Here is a 17,109-nt window from a genome sequence, read left to right as displayed (position 1 = left end):
GAAATGATGCTGCTTATATATGCCTAGGAGTGACGTGTCCATATCTGATTGGATATGCTACCAGTACCTCATTAATATGTGTCCGGCCAGGCAGTGACTCGGCAAAAAAACTCTTATGTACATGCCCACATTGGTTGTTTACCCATATTCATGGGCAGTGGCCAGTGGTAGCCAGCACCATCTTGTAATGGCGTTTGCGGCTTCCCACAGTTTCCCAGTGTCATGGTTCTGGGCAGAGCAGGGAGTGTTCTCAACATGCAGATGAATTACAGCAAAGTCATGATGATCATGACTTAGCTTTGCCTCAGCTAAGGTTCAGAGTAACTTCTTGTCTGTAGCCTTTCAATCATCTATATAAACAAGATCAGGGTGAGGCTGTCTCCCTCAGACAAAATTCATAGCAACTTCGGATTTTTAGAAGGGTGGTTTCCACAGCTAAGGCCGGCCAAAGATAAGCAGGATGGAGGAAGAACCATTTAAATGAATGATGGCTGAGTAGGCACGACATGATGTGCAGACTCTTGTCAGCCACTTTATGAAGAAGTCTGTCTTATGCCAGAGACTACCCATTCACCAGGTTATTTTCAGAGTGGCTCAATTAAGCATCAATTTAAACAATACAGAAATTTTACCAAATAAAAGTCTCATTTCTGTCAGAAGAAAAAACACCTCTAATCCTAAATAATTTAGCCATAGTTATTAAACACACAAAGGTCTTAAATGTATCCTTCCACTGGTTGGATTTTCAGAGGGACTATTTGTGGGACCCTGGGTTAGAGAGCATGGTGCATTCTAAGCCTGACATGGAGATGCAAAGCCCAGTCAGGTTTGGTTTGAAGAACTGAAAGCCAAGCAATGCAATAACAAACTCAGCTTGTTTTGACATGAGGTTTTCAAGTGCATGACCACCACTGACATTTCAATGGCATTTTCAGGCTCTCTGCAAATATCCCATAAATGTGCCAAACACAAAGCCTGACCTTCCACTCAAAATTCAACTGCTTAGGAGATTTATTTTGGGGCTTCATATTTTCTTTCATTTGTGCTGTCCATGTTTGATTGTTTAGTTATAGCCCTTCTACTTCCACTGAAATTATTTGACTCTGCTTACAAGATAAATAAATAAATAGAAAAATAGATAGATAGACAGACAGACAGACAGACAGATAAAATATAATGAGGTCAGAATGCTCATCCTTCTAGGAATAAATTGGGATGCAAGCACTTCTTAGCATTATAACAGCCATGGGAAATAATTTCCCTGGATTTCCTTCCTTTGCATTGGACTTCATACTAGACAATCACATTAGGGAGTATTTCAATCAGAAATTAAATCAGAAAGTAAGGATTATTTCTACAGATAAAAAAAATATAGTAAAATTTATAAATACAAGGTTATAGGTCCCTAAGCATTAGTCAAGAAAAACATACAATAATCTAACTCTAATTGGAAATTAGGAAAACTAAAACACTGGACAATGCTCCTTTGAAAAGTGACATGCTTAGAGATGAGGTGTTCTGATTTTCCCCAGAGCAGATAAGGATGTTGGTTACGTTCTATTGAAAGGTACCCTAATGTAATCATTTAGAAATCAAAGTCTATAAACTGCTCTCTATTCTTTTGGGAACTCAGCACTATCAGTCTGTCTTGAGGCGACAGTCCAGCTGGAGTCTGATCTCTGGCAGGCAATTGATCCAGCTGACACATCTGGGGTTCCACTTAGTGATGTCCCCCTGTTCACTGCACTGTGGAGTCTGCAGTTTGTCTAACTTCCTCACAGTTGATAAATCTTTCTCTGGCAGTTTTTGTGATGTGTTCTCTTTTTCTTTACCTTTTTCTGTATTCTTTTCTGGGAGTACAGAATTTAATAGTCTTATTTAATTTGAGAATCCATGCATCTTGAAATATAGCACCTCCCTCACTTTCTCTTTGCCTTTCTAAACTTTAATAATGCATATACTTCACCATCTCATGCCATCTTTTAGGTAGGCTAATCACTCCACCATTTTCATTCATTTTCTCCTCTAGGCTGAAGTTCTTGGTAATTTCAATTTTTTTTCTTATCAAATTTCTTTTAATAACTCCATGTCAAATCTTACTTCATTAATGGATTTATGACTTTTAATCATTGTCCTTTCTGTCATTAGTTTAACTCATTTATACTTAAAGACTCCCTACCTAATTTTCATGCTATCTTCTCTGTCAATGTGGTTTGATTTGCTTGGCTTCATAATGATTCCCTTGGCTCCATAATCTGCATAAATATGGGTGGATTTGTGTTGTTTTTTCATACTTTATGATTTTAGTGTGCCAAGTCACACAAGGTAGAATATTTGCTCAGGAATTTTTTATAGCTATATTCTCAATAAAGCTCTCTCTCTCTCCACTTACTCCTCCTCCTCCTTCTCCTCCACTTCCTCCTTCTTCTGTGAGAGACGAGTGGACAGTGGGCTTTACAAACTTCAAAATGGAATTTTGGGGCCTAATCCTCAACTACAGAGACTTGGAGAAATTATTGCTCAAGATTCAGGTGATATGTTATTTCACCATAAGTCTTACATAGTCCAATGAGAATGAAAATGTCTTATTTACACCTGTATTCACTCTAAGCCGTTATGGTTTGTGTGACTCTGTGCGTGTCTCTCTGTCTCTGTTTCTATGTCTTTCTCTCTGACTTTCTATCTTTCTGTCTCTCTGTCTCTGTCATTCTCTCTCTCCCTCTGTCTCTGACTCTCTCTGTGTCTGTCTCTCTGTCTTTCTCCTTTATAAATGTGAGTGGGGATATTACATACTGTGATTTTAAAGGAAAGTAACTGTTCTCTTGGCATAAAATCTCACTTAGGACTCAGGAAGTACAAATACATGTTCATTTCCTTTCCTGTGGTATTTATGAATCAAATGTTATGACTTCAAGGGTAATGTTTGTCTATGATGAGAATTGTGAGATATGCTTAGAGAGTTTGTGAGTGTTGTAGGACGGAGGGTCTTGGGAGTTTGGGTGTGATGGATATATAGTATCTTCTGGAAAGTTGCAAAAAGGAAGGTGTGTCCTGGTAGCAATCTGAAAGTAACAAATCAAGTTATCCATGCTATTGAGATTCTTCTTGACAACACCAACATTGAAAGGTAACACTTTTTTTTAAGTGCTCTGAGATAATATCAAAGAGGAATCTCTTCTTTCTGTACTATGTAATTACTGAATATCTAGGAATAACCGAAGAGTTGTACAATGGGGTAAAGGGTCAGATAGAACATGGATCAGATGAACCAAAGGAAGAAGATAGTAGAGAACCTGAGATGGGAAGCAGACATGAGGTGGCAGTCTGCTGTATGTTGACAGAGAAACTCCTGTATATCTCCTGATGATTAGAAGTCAACCAAGTATTTCGTAAAGAAAGACACATAGCTCAGAACAGCTGAGGCCCAGCCAGAGCATAGGAAGTGTCTCCATATCACACAGAGTAGGAACTAAATAATAATCAATCACTGATTGATCCTCAGAAATGGATAAGCCCTGCCTCATCTTTGGGCTACTGATCAGAACCTGATTCATTCTTCTGATACAAAAATCACAGATTGTGTCTTAGAGTTCCAGGACATACTTGGGATCAGAGTAAATTGAGGTTGAGTAGTCAATTATTTATAATCCACACAAACTTAGGGAACTTTCTAGAACACTCCAACTTTCTCTTTTTTCCATTTGAAAGTAGAATTAGTTATAACTACTTTGCATGGTTGAAGTAATATTAAATGATCTATGGTGCAAAGCATTTAAGAATTTGTCCATAGGAAGTGACTGAAAATGTTAATTACTGTTGTGGGCCATCCAGAAAAAGACTGCTCACATAAATGTTTAAGCCAATAGAAAGTCTTTCTTTATTAGCCAGCTGGTAACTACACTGGTTCTTCAGGGTCCCAGTGTAGCCCAGAGCCTTTCTCAGGGTAAACCTTAAAATACCGAAGTCATATTCTGGGTTGACAGGCTCCAGTTATCAAGAACAGTTACTCAGAAGCAGAACTACAGAAGCCAAAAAAAGCAAGGTTAGCACATTAAAACACTTTCCCAGAACTATAGCCTTTGATGAATCCTGTCTTTGTTTCATTTTGGCAGGTGGTACCATTTACATACTGACTTTTATAGCCTGGATGATGCTTCTATCATGTTGTTAGTTGTGCTAAAATCTGGTGGCCCACTAAGGGCTGCAGACCTGTTACAGTTACACTTTGTAATGAAAGATAATTTGTATATATTAAACATTTAAGTACAGACAAATAAAGCCCTATTGTAAAGGGCAGTGGTTGCTATAATAAAATAGTTTATTAGAAACCATAACTTCCATAGTTTACTTATCCATTGTCATTTAACAAAGATGTAGTGACCATAGACAGAGTTTGCGATTTTCGTAGAGATGTACAAGAAAACATGTGAGAATTTTAAAATCATAAGGTTTATGGAAATCAAGGGGGGGAAAGCCTCTATAGAAGGAAGGAAAACTTTTTTTTCCATCCTCCAACCGGGAAATGACTGAGAGTCCATCAAGAGTCTCAGAACCACACAGAATAAGACAAAGCCAATGTATCAGTAATAATAGAAATGGCAGACACTGGTAGAATAGCAAATCCTGGATGCCATTGGAAGCCACATGTTCCTTTTCCAGGTTTGACATTTGAGTTTGTTGAAATAAACCAATAAAAGACAGGTAAACAGCAAGATGCTCAACAAATTTATTTGATGTTAGTTTTATGTTGATGGGGAGCCTTTAGAGTCTCAAATATCCAGGTGAATGCTATATGCCTATTGTCTAGCACCTGGGAGTTAGAGAATGGCTTGTCAGGAGTGAGGACAATGTGACTGACATACTGAGACCCTGCTTCAGGAATAAAAATAAAACAAATATAGATAAAGCCCATAGAGAGGAACCACCTGATTTCATGGTTTTATTTTTAAAAAGCAAGGCAGACATTCCGTGGGACCCAGAACATGTTAGGTAGACTGAATAGACTGACCAGGCGCTTCTTGACCCTCAGTTGTAGAATTTCACTCTTCTACCCGTAAGCAGGACTCTGTGGAATTAGGGTCTTATGACCTACAGTCAGACAAGGCAGGAGAGAAATTCTTTGTGATCAACACCTTACACAGAAGTCAGAGGGAGGTCAGGAACGTTTTCTTTTTCTTTCTATCCCTTTTCTTATTATTTATTTATTTATTTATTCATTCATGACTGGATCCAGGGACAGAGGTCCTAGGTCTTATGACTATTTGTGAGGAAAAAGAGTCCTTTTTTTTTTCCTGGATTGCTTTAGAGGAAAAAGGAAGACTGAGAAAAGAAAGGGCAAGAACAGGTGAGAGAGAGAGAGAGAGAAAGAGAGAGACAGAAGAGAGAGACTGAGCTTCTGGGGCCTTTACCTTGACAAATCATCAATTGAGAGTGAGCATGTGCTTGTGAGACCTTGAGACCAGTGTCTCAGCCTCAGGAGGAATTCTGCTGATGTGCATGGATTGACGAACCAACGTACAGAACAAGCATGCATGCAGCAGCCCCTTCCAGACTGTCCTAAAACCCATTAGCGGCACTCCACAGAGTGTTCTCTACCTAACCTTGATCACCCTTTAAAGGAAACATCTGGGAACTTGTAACTAGTAGTAGTATGATTATTCAGCAGATAAAACACATCTCAGGCCGGTGAGATGACTCAGTGGGTAAGAGCACCCGACTGCTCTTCCGAAGGTCCGGAGTTCAAATCCCAGCAACCACATGGTGGCTCACAACCATCTGTAACAAAATCTGACTCCCTCTTCTGGAGTGTCTGAAGACAGCTACAGTGTACTTACATATAATAAATAAATAAGCTTTTTAAAAATTTTGAAAGGATATGAATACTGAAAGCATTACAGAAGCCACCTTCATCCCCTCTTAAGCTTTACACCCACACTTCAGTTACCATAACCCTTAAACCTCACCTTCTGCTCCCTGCCTCCTGAACGAATGCTGCCCTAGATCTCATTTGACTCAGCATTTACTTGGACAAATTACAGGAGTTTTCAATTTTATTTTCTTCAATGTTTATTCTATCTTTTCTGGGACCTCTGGGTAATGTGCCTCAATAACCTACAAATATTAAACACTGAAATTCCAGTTTTATAACTACACATTTTTTATTTAATTTTTAAGAATTCCTTACATGAGTATTTCATTTAATTTTTCTATGCCGCCCCTCCTCTAACTACTTTCATGCTCCCGATTTCCTCTCAAATTCGTGTCCTTGTTTTACAGATATAAGTACACATCTTTAGTGTTCCTCCTATGCATATGTACTTAGAGCTGACCACTTGAATAGTTAACCTGCCAGGGGGTTAATCCCTGAATAATACTGACTCTCTCTTAGCAACCACTGATTGCCTGTAGTTCTTTATCTAAAAATGTGGTTTGTGAAATTTCCCTCATCTCCTTCCTCCATGTTGATGTTTTGGCTGGTGTTATGATTAGGAAGTTTCTGTTTAGGAAATCATATTGTTGAGATTTCATAGCTGCAGCTTCCCTATTGTATCTAGAAGATGCTATTTCACACTAATCACCCCAGGATTCTCTGGTAGTTCAAGAGGAGTCAAAGGTATCTCTCTGGATTTTTAGTACCAGACACAAATTCCATCCTATTGAGTGGACCTGAAGTCCAGTGAAACAGATATGGATTACCCCCCCAAGTTAAAAGTTCCACTGATATATTACTGGGAATATCTCATCATGCTGGTCATTGTTGTAGTTCATAGGATTTAAAGCTAGCTTGTACTATTGACTGCTTTTCTCTATTGGCAGCTTGCATAACACCAAGTGATACTGTAAAGGCTAGTTTTTAGAGAGTAGGATCCCAAGCTAGTTTTAGCTAAATTCCTTTAAGTCCTGAGTCTGAGGTATGTGGGGTCCTCAGCAATAGAGTCTTAACTTCTCATTCTAGAGAACAACCATGGACGGTAGCAAGAGCCTATATTGCTTGGTGAGACTCTTGGACTCTCCTGGCCAACAACTCATAGGGAAGTATTTTTGTGCTTGGCACCACTGAGGGTTTTTTTTTTGTTGTTAGTCTATGGCTCTTGGGGGGAATATAATCACATCATGTATAACTTTAAAGACATATACATATTTCTTAGCCATTTTTATTTCTTCTTTTAAGAGCTATTTGTTCAGATAAATGGCCTACTTTTTAATTGGGTGATTTGTTTTCTTGATTCCTTGTTGTGGTCTTTTTATATTGTGGCTATTAATCCTTTATAAGACGTAGAGGTGGCAAAGAACCTCTGGTGCTTCATGTGCTGCTGTTTCTCTCATTGATCGCTTCCTAGGCTCTACAGAAGCCTTTTGCATTTTATGAGATTGCATTCGTCAATTTGGGGCTTTAATTACTGACCAAATAAATTTCTATCCAGGTAGTCCTTTCCTGTGCCTATATTGTGTTAGGGTGTGGCATGGTTTCTCCAGCAGCTTCAATGTTTCATGTTTCACATTGAGATATTTATATCTTAAGTAAGCTTACAAAATATGTTTCCCATTGGCTTTTCCAATATTCAGTGTTATTTATCCTCTCTCTCTCTCTCTCTCTCTCTCTCTCTCTCTCTCTCTCTCTCTCTCTCTCTCCTTCCCTCTCTCTCTCTTACACTCCCTCCCCTTGCCCTGTGAAGCACCATTTTCCCATTTCTCCTGTGTCCTTCTACCTCCCCTCTCTGGAGCGCCTTCTCTTTCCAGTCCCCTATTCTCCCTGGTCTCTGGGTTACTTAGTATTATCTACTAAAATCTAAAGATGTGGGGCTAGAATACACAAAGAATAGAGAACATATCACATTTTCTTTCTGGGGATGGATTACTCAATACAGTATTTTCTCTTTTATCCTTTGACCTGCAAATTTCATGATTTCATTTTTCTTGGTCTTTAATTATTATCATCTTATATTTTGTTAAAACCCGAGAGCAAGTAACAATGCCTTCGTTGTTATGTTTATTTTATATTCCTGCACTGTGTTAATAAATGTGTAAAATAATTCTATGAAGTATAGGTATCATACGTTCATTAAGAAGGCTCACATGTAACAAATAAGACCTGCTTCTAGAGACTTGCTTCCTCCAGTGAGGTCCCACTTTCTGAAGACCCTGGGACAACCCCAGTGTTTTCAGTTGGAGGCAGCATTCAGACACTTGAACATATGGGGGACCCTCACATCTGAATAGCAGCAGGCGCTTTGCAGATGGAACAACAGAACATTGCAATACGTGAAGCCCCACATGGGAGTGGATTATAGGCTTGGAGGGAGGGCTTCTGTGTGCCTACCTACAACTAGACTTAAAGCACTTGCTTTTCCTCTGTATGGCCACCAATCCCTTGAATAAAGAACAGGGGTCGATAGCCAGAGGGTGACCCTTAATCCTCTGCTTTAAAAAAAAATGTAGTTTTAAAAAATGCTTAAACATTCAGGAAGTCACAAGCTTGGAGCTGAAATGTTGGTGGCTGGGCTTCCGTGTTAAACAAAGAGCAGCTGGGAATAGAAGTCACTGAATTGCACTCCAGTGTTTATTAGGCTGCAGAGCAGAGCATTGAGCTTTATCCAAACAATAAAAGTCATGCTGGGCTTGATGATAGCATCCCAATATATTCCACAGTTGTATTCTGCAATTGCATCTTCTCCCCTGCCTCTGAAATAATGAGTGACTGGCTGGCATTGTTAACTAACCTGCTGCAAACTTTATTGAAAATTAAACTATCTTTTCTATTTTTGCAATTTTCTTCATTTGCAGATCCATTTCCAGATGTACTCAAAGACAATTATCGTATTTGTCACCTGCTAAGGGTTCCTAAGAGCAGAAGCCAGCCTCCACCCCCAAAGCTCTCTTGTAAACAAGGTTGCAAACTCCTTAAAGGCACACACCTTGCTTCCCAAGCCTGGCTACAAAGCTTGGCATTAGTAATGATACTATTTCTAAATCATTTCTTACAATAATCTACAAAAGACTTAAGACAGCAACAAAGTTTGTTCTTACCTTAATACTCATGAAACCCCATAATCAGAATGGGAAAAGAACTTTGTTTACTATAGAGGGGGGAAACAAAATAAACTTTAAAGAGAATTTACCAAGAACGGTACATACTACTAGAAATGTGAACTAAAGTTAGTTCAAACACTTTTAAAATAACCCAGATGAAGAAAATAATCAAAACTTAAAGGGAAACAAACTGAACCTTAGATGGTAAACTGTCATGGGGACAGAGGGGATAGAGTTGACGAGAAGGGTACAGTTCAAAGGTTCCAAGTCATTTGGGCTGTGCTATAACAATTTCTCAGAGCATCCAAAGTACAACTGAATAGATAGATTTGGGGATGTGATAAATTATTCATAACATATTTTAAAGTTATTTTTTTATTCATTTCCCATAAAATTTTGCCTTTTCATATTCTGTTTTGATTTTTATCTTGTTTAAAATAGATTATCTCTCGCACACAATATATTCTAATTATTGTCTCCCTCCCTCTGCTCCTCCCAGCCCAGTTCTTCCCTAAGTTCTCTCCAATCCAGATCTACCCCTATCTCATAAGAAAACTAACAGGCTTCTAAGGGATAATAGTGAGATACTATATAAAGGGACAGTAGGAAAATAAAATATAATAAGACAAAACAGAAACTAACACATCAGAATAGAACATAACAAAACAAACAGAAGAAAAGGCACAAGAAACAGGTATGGACCCAAAGACTCACTCATTCACACACTCAGGGATAACATAAAAACACCAAACTGGAAGCCATAATATATACCCAAAGTACCTGTAGGGTGAAAAAGATATGTCAATAAAATGAAATAAAATAAAAATAATAAAATAGCGAAGAAAAGCTCTGGCACGGCATGAGACAATGAACCTACAACGGTGTCGTTGAGTTTTATTTCTGCTGGCTCTCTGCTGGTGGGCATGCAGCTTGCACACAAGAGTAGTTTGTTTACCCAATGAAGTTTTCTCGGAGAAGACAAAATTTTAATTTGAAAGTAGTTATGGTTATCAATTAGAAAGAGTTTCTGGATTAGGGATAGAAGCATGCAACTACTTCTTCTTTCAGGCTTAGAACCCACCTGGTGTAGATCTGTCCACAGCGTTGTTTCTTTGGTATCCTTTGTACCCTCTGGCTCTTAAATTCTTTCCAGCTCCTCTTCTGCAGGGTTCCCTGAGTACTTAGTAGTGGGATTTCATCGGGATGTCCTTTTTAGCGCTGAATATTTCTAGGTTTCTCACTCTCTGCATAATGTCTGGCTGTGGATCTCTGTGTTTGTTTCTGTCTACAAGAGGAAGTTTCTCTGATGGTGGCTGAGCAAGGGACTGAACTATGAGTATAACAGAATGACATTAGGAGTTACTTTATTGATATTTCCTTTGTCTGTTTTTTAACAGAGTAGTATTTGGTTTGTCTTAGATCCCTGGGTTATCTACTCTCAGGTTCTTGGTCATCCAAGCAGTGTCAGGTAAGGGGTCCATCTCATGGATGGGGCCTTAAATCAAATCACATATTGGTTGGATACTCCTATGAAGTTTGTTGTCACCATTCCATTAGCATGTCTTCCAGGCCAGACTGCATTGTAGATCAAGGGGGTTCTGGCTGGTTTTGTGTTTTTGTTTCTCATTTGATTGCCTACAGAATACATTTCTGTAACAAAGACATAGGAACACATAGGGAAAGGTTCTATGTAGGACCAGTGTGATTTCTCCATATTCAATGAATTGTGTTGGTGTTGACTTCAGCAATTAGCCCTTGCTATTAGTTTCTTGATAGCAACAATAGCCTGGGTTGTTTGAGGGTTCCCACAGAACATCTTTGGCTAACAACTCAATTAGATGAAACACACTACAAGTTTTGAAATTTCATTTAGTGAGGAAAGATGTCTAAGTGAGGCTTTGTCTCCTCCATTGTTTATCGATTTCATTTTGATTACCTTAATGTATGTATATATTATAGGAAGCTTTGCTGTATTAGGTTTCCTTACTACCCCTCAAATGACCCTTAGCCTTGCTGTCTGGCCTTGTATTCCCCCCCTCTTCTCTACTCCTCCCCAATGATACTCCTATTCAAGTCACCCCATATACTTCTATACCTATACATTCTATTTCCCTTATCTTCCAAAGGAACCATCACACTGATTCCCATAGTGCTTGTACGAGTTTCAGTCCTACCAGCAGTGGAGTGTTTCCCTTACTCCACATCCTCACCAACATAAGCCATCATTTGTTTTATTGATCATAGATATTGTAATGGGTGAAGGACTAAATCTCAGTATAGTTTTGACTTCTTTTTCTCTGGTGACTAAGGATGTTGAACATGGAAGCATTTTTCACCATTTAAGTTTTCTCTTTCAAGAATTATGTTTGTGTCTGTACCACATTTTAATTGGATTATTTGTTCTCATTATAGCTAGGTTATTATTTTAGTTCTTTATAAATTTTAGATATTAACTCTTATCGGGTGCATAGTTGGCAAAAATCTTTTCTCATTCTGTCAGAAGGATAGGACCCTTTGTGGTGCAGAAGCTTATCATTTCAAAACGCCTGATTATTAATTGTTGATATTAGTACCTGAGCTAACTGTGTTCTGTATGGAAAGTCTTTTTCTGTGTCAAGTTAAGAGTTGCTCCTTATTTTCTCTTCTGTCAGCTTCAGTGTAAATGGTTTTATTTTTAGGTCTTTGATCCATTTGGAATTGAGTTTAGTTTAGGGTGATAACTGTGGGTCTATTTGGATTCTTTCACATGCAGTCAATGAGTTTGACCAACACAATTTGTTGAAGATGTTTGTGTGTGTGTGTGTGTGTGTGTGTGTGTGTGTGTGTGTGTTTCTGGCTTCTTTATAAAAAATCAGGTATCCATGTGTATGTGGATTTATTTCTGGGTCTCCAATTTAGTTTCATTGATTGATATGTCATGTCTGATTTTATGCCAACACCATGCTGTTTTTATTACTATAGCTCCGTAGTACACCATGAAATTAGAGTTGGTGATATGTCTACAAATTCTTTATTAGTTAGATTTTTTTAAACTATCCTGTTTTTGGTTTGGCTTGGGTTGGATTTTTTGCTGTGTGTGTGTGTGTGAGTGTGTGAGTGTGTGTGAGTGTGTGAGTGTGTGTGAGTGTGTGTGAGTGTGCACATATGCTCCCATATGAACCTTCAATTTGTCCTTTCAAGATCTGAGAGCAATGAAGGGGATTATATTGAATCTCTAATTTTCTTTTGCCAGGCTGACCATTTAGACTGAATCAAAACAAATTCCTATCATGCTCAGTCTCTTGGGAAAACTATGAAAGTGTTTCTAAGAGACAAGTTCATAGGATTGAGTGCCTACATACAAACTCAGAGATGTCATACTAGTAACTTAATTGCACACTTTAAAGTTTTAGAACATAAGAAGAAAACACACCCAAGGTGAATAGACAACAAGAAATAATCAAACTTAGAAATAAAATTAATATAATATAAACAAAAAATAATATTAAGAATCATTGAAACAAAGGATTAGTTCTTTGAAAAAGATTGATAAGATTGACAAATCCTTAGCCAAATTAAGTAAAAGGCAAAAAGAAAATATCTAAATTAACAAGAGTATAGATAAATAGGTGCACATAAGAACAGACACCAAAGAACTCCAAAGCTTCATGAAGAAATAGTTTGAAAAACTGTATTCTACCAAATTAGAAAATCTCGAGGTTATGGAACATTGTCTTCCATACAACCCGCTTATACCAAAGTTAAATCAAAATCACACAAGCAATTTAAATAGACCTGTATCCTCTAGTGAAATAGAAGCAGCCATTAAAAGTCTCATCACCACAAATACTGCAAGGCCAACTGGTCTTAGTTCTAGACTTTCAAAGAAGAGTTAGTTTCAATACTCTTCAAATTATTGCACAATATAAAAACAGAACTAATATTGTTCAATTTATTTAATATAGCCACAGTAACTTTGGTACCCCAAAACATATAAAACCCAACAAAGAAAGAGAACTGCAGACACCATTTTCACTTACGCAGATGTAAAAGTTCTCGATAAAATACTTTAAAACAAAACCCAGGAACACATGAAAAAGATCATCCGCCATGATCAAGTATATTCCATCCTAGAGAGCTAAGGATGATTCAATATATGTAAAGGTATAAGCCATGATATAAACAAACTAAAATTTAAAAAAAAAAACCCACATGATTCTCTCATCAGCTACAGAAAAGGCCTTTCACAAAGTTTAACATCCCTTTATGATTGACAAAAAGTCTTGGAGAGATTAAGGTACAAGCCACATACCTCAACAAAATAATGCCCATTGCCAACATCAATTTAAATGTAGAAAAACTCAAATCAGTTCTGCTGAAATCAGGAACAAGATTCAGGTATTCCCTCTCTGCATATCTATGTAATATAGTTAATGAAGTCTTAGCTCGAGTGGTAAGACAAGTGAGGGAGAACAAGGGGATCAAATTGCAAAGGAAGAGGTAAAAGTAACTTTACTTGAAGATGATGCAATAGTATGCATAAGTGAGCCTAAAAAGTCCACTGAGAAACTCACAAAGCTGATAAGACCTTCAGCAAAGTAGCTGACTACAACATTAACTCACAAAAATCAGTAGCCTTCCTATATACAAATGGTAAACAAGTTGAGAAAGAAATCAAGAAAGTAACACTTTTCACAATAGTGCCAAATAATATAAAATATCTTGGGATAACTCTAAGAAAGATTTTTAATATAGAATTTTAAGACACTGAGGAAAGAACTTGAAGGAGATATCAGAAGATTTAGAGATCATCCATGCTCATGGATTTGTAGGCTTCATTTAGGAAAAAAAAAAAAAACCCAAAACATTCATTATCTTACCTGAAAGTATGTTTTTATACAATCAATTTTCTTTTCATCTCTTCATTATTTGTCAGTTACTAAATCACTTTGCTACCCACAGTATAAAACTATAGTTTACAGTTTCTAATAATGTTTTGTACTTTCTTTTTAAACGCAAGGTAATATGCATTTTATAATATGTAATTCAATAAAAGTGACAGAAAATAAAGAGTTGGCTCATGTTTTTGTTGTTAGTAACCTTCATCAAATAATGTGTTGTACCTATGTTGCACAAAAAAATACCAAGAATGTTCTATTTTTGCGAAGAAAATATCCTAAAGTTATGGGATTGGAGGCTAATGTTTCATAGATCACAGGAACAAAAAAGTACATAGCTTGTATTGTTTCAATGTCTGACTACATTGAATGATTTATTTTTCTGAGTTTCTCCAATGCTTGAAAGACTTGGACAAATATACAAATATTGTTGAAAATTGATGAACAGTCTGAGAGTGTCCAGAAGCTCTTGAACTTTGAACTCATGTAGTATACGATCTCAGACTAGAAGTGAGTTTAAAGTTCATTTTACATAACAGCTTTTCCTCTTCAATATTCCTCCTCCTCTTTCCTCTCCTCTTTTCACTCTTACTCCTTATTAGTATGCTCCAGTTGAGTTCAGTTTGGTACATTCCTGTAGTCCTGATAAAGGAAAAGCAACTGTATTTGTTGCAGCAGAAGCTAGTGCTGGTGTTCAATGGCAGCAGATAGGAAGGAGCTACCCAGACCAGAGGGTCACTACCATGGAAACCCCCAAAGACCTGCCCTTACTCACCTACTTCCACCAGCCCAGCACCATGTCTTATGATCCCAAAGACTTCAAAATTCTACAACACTTAGGGGTCAAGCACTTAAAACTGGAGCCTGCAGGGGACATACATTTCATATTCTAACTACAAAATGGTATGAAATAACCTTATTGAAAATGTAACATGGCCCAGTCACCGGAGCCAGCCCTGTCTGCAGTTTCCTGAACTAAGTGGTTCTGCCCACCCAGAGCAACTGATTCTAAGGCCTGACTCTAGCAATGGCCTTCGCTCATAAATCTGCGCAGAGTACTCATCAGTGACAGCCTGGACCCCTGCTGCCGGAAGATCCTGCAAGATGGAGGGCTGCAGTGGTGGAGAAGCAGAACTTGGCCAGGAGGAGCTGATAGCTGAACTCCAGGACTGTGAAGGCCTCATTGTCCGGTCAGCTACTAAGGTCACTGCTGATGTCATTAATGCAGCAGAGAAGTTCCAGGTGGTGGGCAGGGCTGGCACAGACGTGGACAATGTGGATCTGGAGGCTGTCACGAGGAAAGGCATCCTAGTCATGAACACCCCAACGGGAACAGCCTCGGTGCTGTGGAGCTCACCTGTGGGATGATCATGTGCCTGGCCAGGCAGATTCCCCAGGCAACGGCTTGGATGAAAAATGGCAAATGGGACCGGAAGAAGTTCATGGGGACAGAACTGAATGGGAAGACACTGGGAATTCTTGGCCTCGGCAGAATCAGAAGAGAGGTGGCCACCCGAATGCAGTCCTTTGGAATGAAGACTGTAGGCTATGACCCCATCATCTCTCCTGAAGTCATAGCCTCCTTTGGTGTTCAGCAGCTGCCGCTGGAGGAGATCTGGCCTTTCTGTGACTTCATAACTGTCCATACCCCACCTCTGCCCTCCACCGCAGGCTTGCTGAATGACAGCACCTTTGCTCAGTGCAAGAAAGGCGTGCGAGTGGTGAACTGTGCTCGAGGAGGCATCGTGGATGAAGGTGCCCTGCTGCGTGGCCTGCAGTCTGGTCAGTGTGCTGGGGCTGCACTGGATGTGTTTACAGAAGAGCCACCACAGGACCGGGCCTTAGTGGACCACGAGAATGTCATCAGCTGTCCCCACCTGGGTGCCAGCACCAAGGAAGCCCAGAGCCTCTGTGGGGAGGAAATCACAGTCCAGTTTGTGGTCAAGGTGAAGGGGAAATCTCTAACAGGAGTCATGAACACCCAGGCCCTCACCAGTGCCTTCTCTCCACACACCAAGCCTTGGATTGGTCAGTATTGGGCACGCTGATGCACGCCTGGGCTGGCTCCCCTAAAGGAACCATCCAGGTGGTTACACAAGGAACATCTCTGAATAATGCTGGGACCTGCCTGAGGCCTGTAGTCATTGTCGGCCTTCTGAGAGAAGCATCTATGCAGGCAGACGTGAACTTGGTGAACGCTAAACTACTGGTGAAAGAGGCTGGCCTCAATGTCACCACTTCCCACAACCCTGGGGTTCCATGGGAGCAGGGCAGCGGGAAGTGCCTCCTGACTATGGCCCTGGCAGGTGCCCCCTACCAAGATGTGGGCTTGGTCCAGGGCACCACACCCATGCTGCAGATGCTCAACGGAGCTGTCTTCAGACCAGAGGTGCCACTACGCAGTGGCCAACCCCTGCTCATATTCTGGGCTCAACCCTCCAACCCTGGGATGCTGCCCACTATGATCGGCCTCCTGGTAGAGGTGGGTGTACAGCTGCTGTCCTACCAAACCTCCATGTTGTTTGACGGAGAGCCCTGGCACGTCACGGGCCTCTCCTCCCTGCTGCCCAGCCTGGAAACATGGAAGCAGCATGTATTGGAGGCTTTCCAGTTCTGCTTCTGACCCTGGGGCTCAACACTCTCAGCACCACAGGCTCTTCTGAAGAAACCCTCTCACTGTGACCTATAGGGAGAGGGAATCGCAGAACCAGAGCATCTGTCTGAACTAATACCTAGTAAAGAATCCTAACTCCAAAAAAAAAAAAAAGAAAGAAAGAAAGAAAAAGAAAAGAAAAGAAAAGAAAAGTAACATATCCTTGCCTCTTACTCTAATGCTTAAGAACTTTGCACGGACGACTTGATCTCATGAATGATTGCAACACGGCTATGTGGACTCAAAGTCTCTTCCTTTAGGTGTTCCTTTTGCATCCTCTTCTTCATTGTTCATAGTAAGCCACAGGAAAGTTGATCTAAATGACGTCCACTTAAGGGAGAAGGTTCACTCACAGATGTGGTGCAGTCACACCTGAACATGCTTTCACCTAAACAAACACTAGAAAAACCATGTGGCATCAAGTGATTTGAGAGTTAAATTAGTTCAATGAGTCTTCACAAACTCTTAGTCGTTCACTGTAAATTAGTCCTGTAGATGAGGCTTACGTCTCTCAAAAATTAATCTACTCATTTTAAATATGCAAATTAA

The 17,109-nt window shown here is 39.5% G+C and overlaps 1 pseudogene across 1 annotated transcript; it reads left to right on the top strand.

Moving 5' to 3' along the window:
* The first annotated feature begins 15,000 nt into the window (after positions 1-15,000).
* Gm8096 (predicted gene 8096) lies at positions 15,001-16,660 on the top strand (annotated as a pseudogene). The gene has a single exon (NR_033590.1). The product of NR_033590.1 is annotated as a predicted gene 8096 (transcript).
* Positions 16,661-17,109: the final 449 nt, after the last annotated feature.

Source organism: Mus musculus, chromosome 8 (assembly GCF_000001635.26).
Source record: "Mus musculus strain C57BL/6J chromosome 8, GRCm38.p6 C57BL/6J".
Lineage (NCBI taxonomy): Eukaryota > Metazoa > Chordata > Mammalia > Rodentia > Muridae > Mus > Mus musculus.
The sequence above is the reverse complement of the archived record's forward strand: the minus strand, read 5'-3'. Positions and strand labels throughout refer to the sequence as shown.